This window comes from Chiloscyllium punctatum, chromosome 25, assembly GCF_047496795.1.
Source record: "Chiloscyllium punctatum isolate Juve2018m chromosome 25, sChiPun1.3, whole genome shotgun sequence".
NCBI lineage: Eukaryota > Metazoa > Chordata > Chondrichthyes > Orectolobiformes > Hemiscylliidae > Chiloscyllium > Chiloscyllium punctatum.
Genome location: NC_092763.1, coordinates 57374836 through 57387862, shown reverse-complemented (window position 1 = coordinate 57387862; position 13027 = coordinate 57374836).

Sequence of the window (13027 nt, the reverse complement as noted above, 5' to 3'; positions counted from 1 at the left end):
TGTCTGAATTTTAGATGAAGTATTGATGAATCAGAGAATAATGTGTCAGTATTCCAAGGTTCATTAAAAAGATTTTGTTTAAACTGTAGGTAATGTTTATGCAAACCAAACAGTCTCTGCATCCATCTGAAAAATCATTTATGATTTTTTGGATGTTTGGATTGTCCATAGAACATAGAACAGTACAGCACAGAATAGGCCCTTCAGCCCACGATGTTGTGCCGACCATTGATCCTCATGTAAGGTAAACATAATGTACGAACCCTCCAATTTCTGTGACCATATGGAAGTCCAGCAGTCTCTTAAATATCCCCAATGACCTCACTTCCACAACTGCTGTTGGCAACGCATTCCATGCTCTCTCAACTCTCTGCATAAAGAACCTGCCTCTGACATCCCCTCTATACTTTCTGCCAAACAGCTTAAAACTTTAACCCCTCATGTTAACAATTTCTGCCCTGGGAAAAAGTCTCTGGCTATCAACTCTATCTATGCCTCTCATTATCTTGTACACCTCAATTAGGTCCCCTCACTTCCTTTTTTCCAAAAAAAAGTAATCATGCATAGCAATCTTCCAAAAAAAATGCTTAGTGTATACTTGCAGTTAAAGAAATATCAACTAAATGTGTAATGGCAGTAGACATTGGTCACTTCCTAGAAAAGTTCCATGAAGTGCGTTGGGAGATACAATTTTTTCAAAATCTAGCCAACTACCCTGGCCAACCCATCATCTCTGCATTCCCTTGCCCCACTGAGCTCATCTCATTCTATCTCGACTCCATCTTCTCACCCTTGGTTCAGGCACTTCCCACCTACATCCATGACACCAACCACGTCCTCCACCTCTTCAGAAACTTTCAGTTCCCTGGCACACAGCGCTTTATCTTCACCATGGACATGCAGTCCTTATAAACATCCATACTCCACAAGGATGGCCTCCAAGCCCTCAGCTTCTTCCTCTCCAACAGACCCAGCCAGCCCCTCCCTCCACATATCCCCTCCTCTGCCTCACTGAACTGGTCTTCACCCTGAACAACTTTTCCTTTAACTCCTCTCATTTCCTCCAAATCAAGAGGGTGGCCATGGGCACCCGGATGGGCCCCAGCTTCGCCTGTCTCTTTGTCGGCTATGTCGAACAGTTCCTCTTCAGTACCTACACAGGCACTGTGTCCCAAATCGTCAGCTGTTACTTTGATAACTGCATTGGCGCAGCGTCCTGCACCCAGGCTGAACTGGAGCAGTTCATTGACTTCACCCACAACTTTCGCTCTGCCTTCAAATTCACTTTTTCCATCTCAGACACCTCCCTCGCTTTTCTTGATCTCCTCATTTCCATCTCCAGTGACAGTCTCCTGACAGACAGTTACTATAAACCCAAAGACTCTCAAAACTACCTGGACTACACCTCCTCCCGCCCAGTATCCTGCAAGAACTCCATCCTGTTCTCCCAATTCCTCTGCCTCCATTGCATCTGATCGGATGAGGAGATATTTCACTCCCACACATCCCAGATGACTACCTATTTTGAACAACATGCTTTTCCCTCCTTTGTCATCCAGACAGCCCTCCACTGCACCACCTCCATCCCCTGTTCCACTGCTCTAACACCCCCCTCTAAACGTAATAATGACAAGGATCCCTTTGTCCTCACCATCCCACCAGTCTCCACATCCAGTGAATCATGCTTAAACACTTTGGCCACCTCCAACTAGACCCCACCATCAAGAACATCTTCTCCTCCCCACTCTTCACTGACTTTCGTAAGGACCATTCCCTTCACCAACAGTCAGTTCGCGCCACTCTCCCCACTCAGGTACCTTCCCCTGCAACTGGAAAAGATGCAAAACCTGCTAGCGCACCCCCCCCCTCACCTCCATCTAGGGCCCCAAACAGTCCTTCCAGGTGAGACATAGGTTCACTGCCTCTCCTCCAACCTAATTTACTGCATCAGCTGCTCCTCATGTGATCTTCTCTACATTAGGGAGACCAAACGTAAACTTACGGAAAGTTTCCCTGAGCATCTCAGCTGAGCCCGCAGAAGCCGACTGGACCTCCCAGTCACCACCCATTTTAATTCGCCTTTCCACTTCCTTTCCGACATGACCATCCTTGGCCTCCTCCATTGCCACAGCGACTCAGACTGCAAATTGGAGGAACAACACCTCATTCTCCACCTGTGCAGTCAACATTGAGTTCTCCAGTTTCAGATAACCTCCCTCCCCATCCCCTAACTCCCTTCCCAGTCCCTCCCATTCCCTTCTACTCCTCTCATCGACCCTTCCTTCTAGCTACCAATCGGATTCATTCCTCCTATCGACCAGCCAAGTCGTACCCTCTGCCTGTCTTCAGCTATCCCTATCTTACCACAATGGCTCCCCCACCCCCTTTATCTGCAACTCCCCCTAGACCCATCCCCAGTCCTGAAGAAGGGTTACACCCAAAACGTTGACTTCTCCACTTCCTGATGTGCCTGGCTTGCGTGTGTTCTTCCAGACCCCTGCTTATCTACCTTTCAATGAACTTGAGCATGGTTGACCACCGTCGCATTAGTTGCTCAGCCCAAATCCTCTTAAGAAAGTGGTAAAGAGCTGTGTTATTGAAACATTGTAGTTATGTGATAAAGGGAGAGTCACAGAGCTGTTAAGCAGACAATTCCAGGGAATTCACATTGTTACAGAGATGAAACATAGTTCCAAATCATGATGGTGTGTGGTTTGGAGGAGAACTTGCAGTTATTTGCATTCTCATGCATCAGTACTGGCCTTGTCCTTCTGTGTGGTAGAGGGCTGATAAAAAGCGGAGCTGGAAAAGCACCACAGATTACAGCATTAGAGGAGCAGGTAAGTTAACGTTTTGGGTTGGGACCCTTCTTCAAGTGATCAGAAGATGCTGTCAAAGGATACTAAATGAGATACTGCAGTGCATTATGTATATTATACCTGCTGCTACCATTGTGTGTCAATGGTAGAGGGACCACGTGTTTGAGGTGGTGGTCAAGTGGGTTGATTTGTCCTAGATAGGTCTTGAAGGTTATTATAGTTGCACTCATTTGGGCAAGTGCAGAGCATCCAGTTGATAGCCCTAATGTGTACATTGTGCATGATGGAAAGGCACAGGGGAGTTAGGATGTAAATTACTACTCTAGAATTTCCAAACTGTGACCTGCTCTGTTTTTTAGATTAGATTCCCTACAGCATGGAAACAGACCCTTCGGCCCAACAAGTCCACACTGACCCTCTGAAGAGTAACCCACCCAGACCCATTTCTGTCTGACTATGGGCAATTTAGCATGGATAATTCACCTGACCTGCACATCTTTGCACTGTGGGAGGCAACTGGAAAACTTGGAGGAAACCCACGCAGACACAGGGAGAATGTGCAAACTCCACACACACATAATTCACCCAAGGCTGGAATCGAACTTGGGACCCTGGTGCTGTGAGGCAGCAGTGCTAGCCACCCTTGCTCTTGTTGCCACAATATTTATATGGTTAGTCAGGTTCAATTTCAGATCATTTCAGGTTCAATTCAGGTCAAGTTCAGTTCAGTTTTTGCTCTTGTAACCACATATGGCTGGTTCCATTGTGGTTAATGCTAACCACCAGAATGTTGATGATGGGTGGTCCAAGGATGGTAATGATATTGAATGTTAAAAGGAGATACCGTTAGATTCTCTCTTGTTGGAAACAGTCATTGTCTGGCACTTATGTAATGCAAATCTTTTGTTTTATTTCTTCATGAGATGAGGGCATCACTGGTAGGTTTGATTTGTCTTTTTTCATCAATGAAGATGAGAAGTTTGTGGTAGCAATTCCTCCAGTTAGTTATTTAATTGTTCATTCACGACATAATGTCCTGGGATTACAGTCTTAAAAATACCATCTGTGGGTTTTGGGCTTTCTTCATGCTTCTATTACATGCTGCTTCAACTGTTTGGCACGCAAATAATCCTGTGATGTAGCTTCACCAAGTTCACACCTCACTATTGGGTATCCCAATTAGGAAAAGATATTCAGAAAAATAATTTCTGTCATCTATCTATGAGGGCTTCTACTTCCTCACTAGCAGGTGCTATCAAATGCACCTCCAGAGAAGACACGCAGCAATCAAAAAGCCAACAAAAAGTTCTTGGGGTCCCATCAAAGCAATAAAGTGAAATCTATTCCTCTGGCTCTTGTGTGTGTGAGGCATTTATCTATTGAAGCAGATGTGGAAAAGGTGAAAGACTAATGGGAACTTTACCCCTTAGTTTTTAACTCCCATGGTTTCTGTCAGGCAGAGGGAATAAAAATGTCCCTTCAATTTCTCCAAATCGTTCTGAGTTTACAGAAGTCATTAGCATCAAATTAATGCAATATTTAGCTGCATTCTATACTTGAACAACCAACAAGTGAACTGAAGAAAAAAAAATGCAATAGAAAGTCATGCACTACCTTGGTAAGTAAAGGTCACATTAGAATTAAATTGCTTTAGGTTAAGTTTGTTTCACTTAGAATTTCAGCAACCAGAGATTTTATACCGCGCAATGTCTTCTGTCAGGTCTCAGAGCCGTGAATCATCACAGTAGCAATGGTAGGTCAATACTGACTGTTTCAAAAGAGTATTTTCTGTAATGTACTAAATGACAAAGCTACTACCAATATAGTTGTGCCTATTTTATGCAAGAGAACATAAGGGCTATTATTCCAATTCAATGCAAGGCTGATGAGGGAGAACTGCTTTGTCACTATTTGTATTTAAATAAAACACAGGATGCATGGTGATTGGATGAATGCCACACCTTATTTTTTTGTTTGTACTAGTTCAAAGAGTTGGTCAGCATGAATCACATAATCCTAGCATGCTGGTTTCTGCACAACTGGAGCAGGCTAAAAGGCGGCAATATGAAGGCTGATGAGCTGGGAGAGTGGGAACAGACTTTTAACGAGGAGGATGAGGAGATGGAGTAGGAGGGACATCACATTCCACATAACAGAATGCAGCTGCATTGGCACAACAAGTCAGACAAGTTTTGATTGGCACTTGATTGCAGTAAATGAGAGCTGATCGCAGTTATCCCACATTACCTGGGATATTGTGAACACAGTGAACCAAGTGTATTGCAATCCTGAGAAGCAAATGCAGCTTCTGTTATGTTTTGGTGTTGGCAAAAACAAGTAGATGTATTGAAGTGATTGAAGGCTTGCTATATGTGAGAGTTCCACACTGAACAATAAGATGTTGGTCCATACTGGGCTTTTCGGGAGACATTAGCAGTAATTTAGCATTGTAAGATGGGACCTGGCTACCAATAGGTGAGCTGTCTCACCTGGTGCTTAATTGGTAATTGGAGTTGGATTATGCCACTGTACGTGCAAGGAAGTGCTGGCTGTGCCACTTGTGTGCTGTAAGATATATCGGTTAGTGGCAGCTGTACCATTAAGTGGAAGCTGAAAGGCACATCCAGACTGCAAACAGTTGAACAGATGCATGGCTAAGGTCAAAGATGGCATTGGCAGTAATGAGTACTTCTGACTGTGACAAGTAGGTGAGTTGCTAGCAGCAACTATAACGGGTATCACAGGGACACGGTACATAGTTAATGAGGTGAGAAAATTCACTAGGACTTGCGGGAGAGGTCCTCTGTGAATCTCAATGAAAACAGCACTTAGTCTTGAGTATCAGTTTGCTTGGATGGTATGTCTTCCTCAGCAGAATAGCAGAATTTGCTGAGACATGAGGAAATGTATATGTACCGGTCAGGCTGGCAGTAGTGTTTCAGTGAGTGCGAGGTGAGAATGCAAAGGATGATTCTTAGCATTAGGCTTTACCTGCTGAGTACTGGGGGTGCTGTGTGTGAGTGGCGCGCTGAGTCTGAGACATAAGGGTGCGGTGTGGGGTGGAACCCTGGGTCTGAGATGTGAAGGTAGGGTGTAGGGTGTACTGGGTCAGAGATGTGAAAGTGTAGTATGGGATGTACTGGGTCTGAGATGTGAGGGTGTGGTGTAGAGTGTACTGGGTCTGAGATGTGTGGGTGTGGTGTGGGATGTACTGGGTCTGAGATGTGAGGGAGTGGTGTAGATTGTACTGGGTCTGAGATGTGAGGGTGTAGTGTGGGATGTACTGGGTCTGAGGTGTGAAGGTATGGTGTGGGGTGTGCTGGGTCTGAGATGTGAGGGTGTGGTGTGGGGTGTACTAGGTCTGAGATGTGAGGGTGTGGTGTGCAGTGTACGGGGTCTGAGATGTGAGGGTGCGGTTTGGGATGTACTGGGTCTGAGATGTGAGGGTGTGGTGTAGAGTGTACTGGGTCTGAGATGTGAGGGTGTGGTGTAGAGTATACTGGGTTTGAGATGTGAGGGTGTGGTGTAGAGTATACTGGGTTTGAGATGTGAGGGTGTGGTGTGAGGTGTGCTGGGTCTGACATGTGAGGGTGTGGTGTGGGGTGTACTAGGTCTGAGATGTGAGGGTGGGGTGTGAGGTGTGCTGGGTCTGACATGTGAGAGTGTGATGTAGAGTGTACTGGGTCTGAGATGTGAGGGTGTGGTGTGGGATGTACTGAGTCTGAGATGTGAGGGTGTGGTGCAGAGTGTACTGGGTCTGAGATGTGAGGGTGTGGTGTGGGATGTACTGGGTCTGAGATGTGAGGGTGTGCTGTGGGGTGTACTGAGGTGTGAGGGCGTGGTGTGGGGTGTACTGGGGCTGAGATGTGTGTGTGTGGCGTAGGGTGTACTGGGTCTGAGATGTGAGGGTGTGGTGTAGGGTGTAGTGGGTCTGAGATGTGAGGGTGTGCTGAGGTGTGAGGGCGTGGTGTGGGGTGTACTGGGGCTGAGATGTGTGTGTGGCGTAGGGTGTACTGGGTCTGAGATGTGAGGGTGTGGTGTAGGGTGTAGTGGGTCTGAGATGTGAGGGTGTGGTGTAGGGTGTACTGGGTCTGAGATGTGAGGGTGTTGTTGGGACGTGGTGAGGTTGTGTGATTAGCAAAGCTCTCGATCTGGGATGTGGCTAAGGGATGGGTGAGGGGAGATGATGTTGTTCGGTGTCGTGAACATGTACTGGATCTGAGATGTGAGTGTGTGGTGTGTGGTGTACTGGGGCTGAGATGTGTGGGGTGTACTGAGGTGTGAGGACGTGGTGTGGGGTGTAACAGGGCTGAGATGTGTGGGTGTAGTGTGGGGTGTACTGAGTCTGAGATGTGTGGTGCAGCACACTCACTCAACTTGATCATGCATAAAATGGTTTCCTACACGTCTGCCATGTTAGGGAAAAAACATTTGGTCGTGAACCTTATTCACCACTAGTTTTATTTCTTTCAGAAAATATCTGCACTTTGAAAGTGATTGGCATGTTGCCTGGCTTCCTGAACAGAGTGACTGAAGTGAGGAGACCTTTCCCTTGAGTACTGTAACTACTTTTCTGACCCTGCATGTTCCAAGGTGACTTTCTTGGACAGCTTACCTTTGATAGAAACCATGCATTTAAGAAGGATAAGCTGTCTGGTACTCAGGGCTCGCCCCTAATATGATCACGCCGAACGTCACTCACACACCCTGCCCAATGCTGGCTACACATACAGCTCTACATGTCTGTTTTGTTCGGAACATTATACAGTCCCTGCAGGTGCCACTGCCAATGCTACAGTAAGGGCAACAAGGGATCCATCTTTATCCACACTCCAAACATAGAAAGAAGATTGGTATAACAATTTTAAGTGCAGACCACCTCATCTATAACCAAGCAAGTTACAAAGCGTCCCAAAAATATGTGCATCTAGATTCTGGCCCCCTCTATCTTCTAAGCTTTTAGATCCCATTCATATGTAATTGTCAACTCCCTATGACGTTTCACCTGCTTTGATATTTAAGTAACCTTTCAATAATATTCCCAGGGAACAACTGGAATATCTTCTGAACATTATTTTAGCTGTTTGAATTCTTCCCTACTCAACAAGCAGTCAGATATCACAACATCATGTTCCATGTTAGTTTTAAAATAGCAACTCCTTTTGCAACAAATGTTTGAATCAATACATAGTCATAATACAACATATATTCTTTTGGTGAGAATTACACTATCCAGCTCTTTGAAACTAAAATATTAAACATACCATTATCTCAACAGTAAATTCCTCTTCTTTGTAGGAACATTTTATTTACATGTTAACCATGTTCCTTTCTTACACTCTCCAGGGTATGAACTAATGTGACTTAACTCTCAATATTCCAAACAGGTTTTCTTTCTGCAGTTCTGAATAACTCTTATAGTGTCCATTTGGGGGTTGAGTCACTGACAACCAAATAAAAGAAACTAACTGGCTTTGACACACGTCACTGAGCAGCTCATGCAGCATTGATAGGAACTGCCTACAAGCTTCAGCAGAAGATTGCAGCAAGTCTGGATACACTGCATATAAGACTGGCAAATACACTACACAAATAGGCATTCCCATTTATCTTTCACTGAAGGCGTTTGTGATTGTTTGATGGCGATTTAATCATCTGTCATTCCTAAATTATCAAAACTAGTTCAAACTATCCTCCCAACATTTATATCAATCAAAGTTAGGACATGGAATTTTGCAAGGGTGGCATGGTGTCTCAGTGGTTAGCACAGCAACCTCACAGCATCAGGGACCCGGGTTTGATTCCCACCTTGGGCGACTGTCTGTGTGGAGTTTGCACATTCTGCCCGTGTCTATGTGGGTTTCTTCTGGGTGGGTTTCCTCCCACAGTCCAAAGATATGCAGCTTAGGTGAATTGGCCACACTAAATTGCCTAGAGTATTAGGTGCATTAGTCAAGGGTAAATACAGGGTTGGGAATGGGTCTGGGTGGAGGGTCGGTGTGGACTTGTTGAGCTAAAGGGCCTGTAGGGAATCTAATCTAATCTAGTTTGCAATAGTGAACTCACAGGAATTTTCCTGTTCTTTCAACAATAATGGCATTATTGCATGTTAGTGTTGATTTCCTGGAATTTCAGCCTTGATCATAACAGGAATTTTGGAGAACCCTGCAGGGGTGATTCTGCATTTCATGTATTGGGTTTAATTTTGACATGTGGAAATTATTCTGATCTGATATCCCATTTTCAAAATCACCAAATATTAAAAAGTTGTGACTGAATTGAAAAGACAAATCAGGAAGTCCAAACCTGACTGAATTCTTCACTTTTATTACACTATGTATTTGTCTGTTCCTGCCTTCTGTACTGAATTAGCATTGCTATTACTTATTGTGGTAAAATGTGGAGAATACACGTGTAATTATAACGGTGGCCTCACATGCAAGGAGCATGATGCATTTCAATTAAGATTGTACCATGGCAGAGATGTTTGGAAACAAGGGAAAGATTAAGAAACATTTCTTCAACAATGCTGATATGCACTAAACAGCATTGGCAATCAGTTGTTACAATCAAGTAAGGAGAAATTGAATTAGCCTCCTTCTCTTACCATTCCTTGCTTGACTATAAGGGATGTTTTTGAAAAGGATTTACTTTCCAATTCAGTGAGTAGTTAACAGATTACATGCTTTGACTATAAAGGATGCATTAAATGGGTTTTGTTTGAGAAGAGAATAATTTTATTGTACTCAATGCAATCAATGTAAAATATTAAGAAGGACCTGTTTAACCATAAACTTGACCTTGAAGTTCACACACAAATAGATTACAGAGTAGGGAAGATATCTTAAGTAAGTCACAGTTCATTAAAATTAAGTTGGTGAAGCCACTTTGGAGTACTGTGTACAGTTCTGGTCACCCTGCTATAGGAAAGATATAAATAAATTGGCAAGGGTTCAGAAGAGATTTACAAGGTTCTTACTGGGATTGGAGGATTTGAGTTATAAGGAGAGGCTGGATAGCTGGGACTCTTTTTCATTGGAGCATAGGAGATTGAGGGGTGACCTTATACAGGTTTATAAAGTCATGAGGGGCATAGAAAAAGTGAATAGCAATGTTTTTTTCCCCTTGGGTAGGGGAGTTCAAAACTGGATGGCTTATTTTTAAGGTGAGAGGAAAAATATTTATAAGGGACCTAAGGGGTAACTTTTTCACACAGAGGGTGGTTCATATGTTGAATGAACTGACAGAGGAAGTGGCAGATGCAAGAACAATTACAACATTTAAAAGATATTTGGAGGGGTACATGAACAGGAAACATTTAGAGGGATATGGACCAAGTACATGCAAATGGGACGAGTTGAAGTTTGGAAACTTGGTTGGCATGATGAGTTAGACCTAAGGTTCTGTTTCCATGCTGTATGACTCAATTACTCTAAAAGAGTATACAGGTTTCTTAGTCATAGAGTCATAGAGATGTACAGCATGGAAACAGACCCTTCGGTCCAACCCATCCATGCCAACCAGATATCCCAACCCAATCTAGTCTCACCGCCAGCACCCAGCACATATTCCAAACCCTTCCTATTCATATACCCATTCAAATGCCTCTTAAATGTTGCACTTGTACCAGCCTCCACCACTTCCTCCAGCAGCTCATTCCATACACATACCACCCTCTGTGTGAAATTGTTGCCTCTTAGCTCTTTTTATATCTTTCCCCTCTCACCCTAAACCTATGCCCTGGACTTCCCCACCCCAGGGAAAAGACTTTGCCTATTTACCCTAGCCATGTCCCTCATAATTTTGTAAACCTCTATAAGGTCACCTCTCAGCCTTCAACGCTCCAGGGAAAACAGCCCCAGCGTGTTCAGCCTCTCCCTATAGCTCAAATTCTCCAACCCTGGCAACATCCTTGTAAATCTTTTTGGAACCCTTTCAAGTTTCACAACATCTTTCCATTAGGAAGGAGACCAGAATTGCATGCAATATTCCAACAGTGGCTTAACCAATATCCTGCACAGCCACAATATGACCTCCCAACTCCTGTACTCAATACTCTGACCAATAAAGGAAAGCATAACAAATGCCTTCTTCACTATCCTATCTACCTGTGATTCAAATTTCAAGGAGCTATGAACCTGCACTCCAAGGTGTCTTTGTTCAGCAACATTCCCTAGGACCTTACCATTAAGTGTTTAAGTCCTGCTAAGATTTGCTTTCCCAAAATGCAGCACCATGCATTTACCTTCAGTGAATATGCTCTTCAGGCTAGATTTGTTGATTCTGTTTCTTTTGTTTGATGCGCCCTACTGCAATTTAATGATGTACACAAATGTTTTATCTATTCTTCTGGAGACAACAACAATGGGTTGGGCTAATTTTTAAAAGTCTCTGTCTCTAGCACTTGGTCAATCCAAATCAGCAAATAAGATCAAGGTAGAGTGAAAAAAGATATCTGGTGCAGCTTTTCATATAAGCTGCCTCCATCTTAGTGTTTTTGGAATGCACAAGGATAAAGAGTATACATTTGCAGCCATCTTTGTGATCTCAAATCACTGGAATGTGGCTTTGGTTCTTTAACAAAAAAAACAATAGTGAGGGATTTCTAAACAGTAGGTTCAAAAATCAGTTTTGATATAAAGCCTAGATTCATAATATAGAGTTATAAATATACAGTGGGTTTGAAATTATTATTAGAATAGTTAATTGATAGGCATATATATTAAATACATCAGCAAGTAATAGAGAGCTTTGCTGCCATAAGATTATCCCTGAGGGTTTAATTTCAGATTTAAGAGCCATGATATTATGGCTGCCACAGAAACAGAAAATAAATGAGATGTCAGTTTAATCTTGTACCAATTTTGTTTCTGTGCCTATTTTTTTTTAGTTTTATCAAATACAAAGAAGAAAATTGGATTGAAGAGTCCAATGATGTCTTTTGGTAGAACGACCATTTTGCAATGTAAGGAAACAAATCAGTCCATTTACATACAAGCACGTCTCATAAACAGCAATGAAATTAAGGTTCAAGTAAACCATTAACAATGTTGGTTGAAGGACAAATATTTGTTTGAGCACAAAGGAGAGCTAATCTTTTTCTCCCTCAAATAATGTCATCACAATTTTTTAACTTCAACATGATCAAATAGTTTAACATCTCACCTGAAAGATAGCATCTCTGTCAGTGCAGCACTTATTCTTCCTGCACTTTAGTATCAGACTAGATTTTATACTCAAGTGTTTGGGGTGGATAAAATAAACCACAAACTTCTGATTGAACAATAAACAGAAATCTTTGAAAATTTGCAAAATAATAAGTTAGAAACAAGGAATAACAGCATGGAGAAAGGGAATTAAGTTGAATAACTAACTAGCAATTTGAAATGGTCTTGCTGATGGAGCGGATATCAGATTGGAATTGCATCTCAAGCCTACAACCAAGATTGGAAATAGTCTGGTTCATGTTTAGGAAGTGACCAGGAATGGAAATAATACCAGAAATGACCTTGTGGAAGAAACCAAAGACAATGGGCTAAGTTATTCTAATTTGTTTTGGCAATGTATTACATTCAGTGAGATTCATTTTTCTCCTGCAATTGTTCGGTCTTCACCTCATTAGCGAGGTAATAGACTTCTGTAGTGGTCAGCTCATGCAATCTTGCAACAGAAGAGACAGAAGTGCTCACTACTGCCAATATTTTGTGATATTCATGCCATTTGCACACATGTTTAAAACCCAGCTCCACAGCACGTCAGATTCTATAATTACCAGGGTTGTCTCTACTCCCTTTCTTGAACAAGGGAACAACGTTTGTTATCCTCCAGTCTTCTGGAAATATTCCTGTAGACAATGACAACATAAAGATCAAAGCCAAAGGCTCAGCAATCTCCTCTGGCTTCTCGGAGAATACTAGGATAAATCCCATCCGGCCCAGGAGACTTATCTATTCTTACACTTTCCAGAATTGCTAACACCTTCGCCTTGTGAACCTCTATCTTATCTAGTCTGGTTGCCTGTATCTCAGTATTTATCTCAACAAAATTGTCTTTTTCTAGTGTGAATACTGACAGAAAGTATTCATTTAGTGCTTCCCCTATCTCCTCTGGGTCCGCGCACAACTTCCCACTCCTATCCTTGATTGGCCCTAATCTTACTCGAGTCATTCTTTTATTCCTGATATACCTACAGGATTTTCCTTGATCCT